Source organism: Hordeum vulgare, chromosome 5H, assembly GCF_904849725.1.
Source record: "Hordeum vulgare subsp. vulgare chromosome 5H, MorexV3_pseudomolecules_assembly, whole genome shotgun sequence".
NCBI classification, from domain to species: domain Eukaryota; kingdom Viridiplantae; phylum Streptophyta; class Magnoliopsida; order Poales; family Poaceae; genus Hordeum; species Hordeum vulgare.
In genome coordinates this window covers 429,122,598-429,128,201 of record NC_058522.1, presented here as the reverse complement: position 1 = coordinate 429,128,201, position 5,604 = coordinate 429,122,598, and positions in this window count along the sequence as shown.

The window sequence follows — 5,604 nt, the reverse complement described above, 5'->3', positions numbered from 1 at the left end:
CATGAAGCTCTCACAGCTTGGTGGCAGTGACTTTGGAGAACCATCACTATCTTATCTGGAAGATCAACTCCCACTTGATTCAAGCGATTGTCGTACTCAGATAATCTGAGCACACGCTCAACGATTGAGCTTTCTCCTTTACTTCGTGGACAAAGAATCTTGTCGGAGGTCTCATACCTCTTAACAAGGGCACAAGCATGAAATCACAATTTCATCTCTTTAGAACATCTCTTATGTTCCGTGACGTTTCAAAACGTCTTCGGCGCCTTGCTCCTAAGACATTAAGTATTTTGCACTGAACTATCGTGTAGTCATCAGAAACGTGTATGTCGGATGTTCACAACATCTACAGACGACGCTCGAGGTGCAGCACACCGAGTGGTGCATTAAGGACATAAGCCTTCTGCGCAGCAACGAGGACAATCCTCGGTTTTACAGACTCAGTCTGCAAAGTTTGCTACTATGAACTTTCAACTAAATTTTCTCTAGGAACATATAAAAACAGTAGAGCTATAGCGCAAGCTACATCGTAATTCGCAAAGACCATTAGACTATGTTCATGACAATTAGTTCAATTAATCATATTACTTAAGAACTCCCACTCAAAAAGTACATCTCTCTAGTCATTTGAGTGGTACATGATCCAAATCCACTATCTCAAGTCCGATCATCACGTGAGTCGAGAATAGTTTCAGTGGTAAGTATCTCTATGATAATCATATCAACTATAAGATTCATGCTCGACCTTTCGGTCTCATGTGTTCCGAGGCCATGTCTGCACATGCTAGGCTCGTGAAGCTTAACCCGAGTGTTCCGCGCGTGCAACTGTTTTGCACCCGTTGTATGTGAACGTTGAGTCTATCACACCCGATCATCACGTGGTGTCTCGAAACAAAGAACTGTCGCAACGGTGCACAGTCGGGGAGAACACAATTTCGTCTTGAAATTTTAGTGAGAGATCACCTGATAATGCTACCGTCGTTCTAAGCAAGATAAGGTGCATAAAGGATTAACATCACATGCAATTCATAAGTGACATGATATGGCCATCATCATGCGCTTCTTGATCTCCATCACCAAAGCACCGGCACGATATTCTTGTCACCGGCGTCACACCATGATCTCCATCAACGTGTCGCCATCGGGGTTGTCGTGCTACTCATGCTATTACTACTAAAGCTACGTCCTAGCAATATAGTAAACGCATCTGCAAGCACAAATATTAGTTTAAAGACAACCCTATGGCTCCTGCCGGTTGCCGTACCATCGACGTGCAAGTCGATATTAACTATTACAACATGATCATCTCATACATCCAATATATCACATCACATCGTTGGCCATATCACATCACAAGCATACCCTGCAAAAACAAGTTAGACGTCCTCTAATTGTTGTTGCATGTTTTACGTGGTGACCATGGGTATCTAGTAGGATCGCATCTTACTTACGCAAACACCACAACGGATATATGAATTGCTATTTAACCTCATCCAAGGACCTCCTCGGTCAAATCCAATTCAACTAAAGTTGGAGAAACCGACACTCGCCGGTCATCTTTGAGCAACGGAGTTATTCGTAGCGATGAAACCAGTCTCTCGTAAGCGTACGAGTAATGTCGGTCCGAGCCGCTTCGATCCAACAATACCGCGGAATCAAGAAAAGACTAAGGAGGGCAGCAAAACGCACATCACCGCCCACAAAAACTTTTGTGTTCTACTCTAGAAGACCTCTACGCATGAACCTAGCTCATGATGCCACTGTTGGGGAACGTCGCATGGGAAACAAAAATTTTCCTACGCGCACGAAGACCTATCATGGTGATGTCCATCTACGAGAGGGGATTTCCGATCTACGTACCCTTGTAGATCACACTGCAGAAGCGTTAAGAAACGCGGTTGATGTAGTGGAACGTCCTCACGTCCCTCGATCCGCCCCGCGAACCGTCCCACGAACCGTCCCGCGATCCGTCCCATGATCTGCTCCGATCTAGTGCCGAACGGACGACACCTCCGCGTTCAGCACACGTACAACTCGACGATGATCTCGGCCTTCTTGATCCAGCAAGAGAGACGGAGAGGTAGATGAGTTCTCCAGCAGCGTGACGGCGCTCCGGAGGTTGGTGGTGATCTAATCTCAGCAGGGCTCCGCCCGAGCTCCGCAAAAACGCGATCTAGAGGTAAAACCGTGGAGGTATGTGGTCGGGCTGCCGTGGCAAAAGTTATCTCAAATCAGCCCTAAAACCCCACTATATATAGGAGGGAGGGAGGGGAGGAGGCAGCCTAAAAACCTAAAGGTTTGGCCGAAATTGGAGGTGGAGGAGTCCTACTCCAATCCTACTTGGAGTAGGATTCCACCTTCCCACTTGGAAACTCTTTCCACCTTGTGTTTTTTCCTTCTCAAACCTTATGGGCCTTAGTGGGAACTTATTCCAACCCACTAGGGGCTGGTTTATCTCTTCCCATAGCCCATGAGACCCCTTGGGGCGTGACACCCCTCCTGATGGTCCCCGGCACCCCTCCCGGCACTCCCAGTACACTACCGATGAGCCCGAAACTTTTCCGGTAATGCACGAAAACCTTCCGGTAACCAAATGAGGTCATCCTATATATCAATCTTCGTTTCCGGACCATTCCGGAAACCCCCGTGACTTCCGTGATCTCATCCGGGACTCCGAACAACATTCGGTAACCAACCATATAACTCAAATACGCATAAAACAACGTCGAACCTTAAGTGTGCAGACCCTGCGAGCTCGAGAACTATGTAGACATGACCCGAGTGACTCCTCGGTCAATATCCAATAGCGGGACCTGGATACCCATATTGCATCCTACATATTCTACGAAGATCTTATCGTTTGAACCTCAGTGCCAAGGATTCATATAATCCCGTATGTCATTCCCTTTGTCCTTCGGTATGTTACTTGCCCGAGATTCGATCGTCAGTATCCGCATACCTATTTCAATCTCGTTTACCGGCAAGTCTCTTTATCGTTCCATAATACAAGATCCCGCAACTTACACTAAGTCACATTGCTTGCAAGGCTTGTGTGTGATGTTGTATTACCGAGTGGGCCCCGAGATACCTCTCCGTCATACGGAGTGACAAATCCCAGTCTTGATCCATACTAACTCAACGAACACCTTCGGAGATACCTGTAGAGCATCTTTATAGTCACCCAGTTACGTTGCGACGTTTGATACACACAAAGCATTCCTCCGGTGTCAGTGAGTTATATGATCTCATGGTCATAGGAACAAATACTTGACACACAGAAAACAGTAGCAACAAAATGACACGATCAACATGCTACGTCTATTAGTTTGGGTCTAGTCCATCACATGATTCTCCTAATGATGTGATCCCGTTATGAAGTAACAACACTTGCCTATGGCCAGGAAACCTTGACCATCTTTGATCAACGAGCTAGTCAACTAGAGGCTTACTAGGGACAGTGTTTTGTCTATGTATCCACACAAGTATTGTGTTTCCAATCAATACAATTATAGAATGGATAATAAACGATTATCATGAGCAAAGAAATATAATAATAACTAATTATTATTGCCTCTAGGGCATATTTCCAACACTTAATACACTAGATGCATGCTGGATAGCGGTCGACGTGTGGAGTAATAGTAGTATATGCAGAAAGTATCGATCTACTTGTTTTGGACGTGATGCCTATAGATATAATCATTGCCATAGATAACGTCACGACTTTGCGCGGTTCTATCAATTGCTCGACAGTAATTCGTTCACCCACCGTCTACTTGCTTTCATGAGAGAAGCCACTAGTGAACACGACGGCCCCCTGGTCTATTCACAACTATCGTCTCCACTTTCACTTTTACTTTGCTTTGTTTACTTTTTTCTCTTAGTTCTCACTTTGCAAACAATCTATAAGGGATTGACAACCCCTTCATAGCATTGGGTGCAAGCTCTTTGTGTTTGTGCAGGTACTTGTGACTCGACGTGAGCCTCCCACTGGATCGATACCTTGGTTCTCAAACTAAGAGAAATACTTACCGCCGCTGTGCTACATCACCCTTTCCTCTTCAAGGGAACACCAACGCAAGGCTCCAAGGCCGCGGGGAAAACCTTTGCATATTTGCCAAAGAAGTCCCTATAGGCGTAGCCCGTGACAGAAGGATTCCTGGCGCCATTGCCAGGGAAGGTCTGTTGTCGTAGTAGCAGTTAGCGGTTCGATGATGATGACGGCGTCTAAAACGTGTGCATGTGGTGTACGCTTTAGGTGTGCTCCACGGGTGGTTAGTTCCTATACGTTATATCGATGGATCGGCGACGACACCGGTTTGAGATATGGGAGGGGGGTGAGAGCACTTCACATTATCGAGTTTTATAGATGTGAGTGATGGTTTTGGATGGCTTGACGTACGTTTTTATTAGACCTATTTTAAATAATTAATAAAGATGGTTGTATGCATTGATTGATGTATAGATCGGGGTTTTAACATCCTTTAAAAAATTGAGGTAGGAGTGCTAAATATCAACGAGGTGTCGCACCGGACTTTATCAAAACTAGTACAAATGCCCGTGCGTTGCAACGGGCAAAAAATGACGTAAAACCTGCTTCGTGTGATAAAAGTTTGATAAACAACAATAATAATCTTATACTGATATCGCTTTACAAAGTATGAAGTGTCATTTCTTATATACAATTCTGATAAACATCGATAATAATTCTATAACATTGTCGCTTTACAAGGTGTGAAGTGTGGACGCAAAGAAATCAACCTAATATTGTTCATGTGATGGAAGAGTAGCGGTGAATGGAATAGTCTAGTAATCAGTTTTATATTTTGTTTTTTCCAAAAAACGTAAATATTTCTTTATTTCAAAATAATTAAACATAATTGAAAATTTTAATCTTTTTATTAGAATTGCACTGAATACTACAGATCTTCCTCTGTAGATCCTTAGAGCCAGAGATCCACTGCGCGTCGTTGTTGGCTTGGTTGACAAAAATGGCGTGGTTGACAAAAATGGCGTTATGATGCAATACATGAAGGTAGATGGCTAATGATGCTTCTTCTTCTTCTTGGTACAACTTCGGCTTATATAGTTCTGGGCGTGTGGTTTGCCAGCTCTTACATGCCTGATTAGTAAGAAGATGATGATCGAGTTTATTAATATTTCACATCTTCTCGAAGGGGAAAAGAAAGAAGAAAGGTATTCAGTGCAAGTGCAACATATTTGATCGCTTGCAAGTGGTCTAGATTTTTATTTATAAGCAGTTGTACCCTCCTCACATAGTTACCACATTTGCACCACAGAACTTGGATTCCCTATTAGGAACTAAAGAAATATTATGTCACATTGTGTTGTGAATCTCCTTTAGGGCTTGTTCTGTTAATCCCATCAAGGAGGGGATTGAAGAGGATTGGGGGGGATTGAGGTGGAATTTGACTTGTATGGGATTTAGTCCCTCCCAATCCCCTCCAAACCCTTTCAATTCTGAAAGAACAAAACAAGGCCTTGGTGGACAGAATTACCACATGGCCAGGCTAAAGAAACAAGTGGACCATTGAGTTTCTCTGCAGCTAAATAGAAATAACCCAGTCGGACCGACCGAAAGGA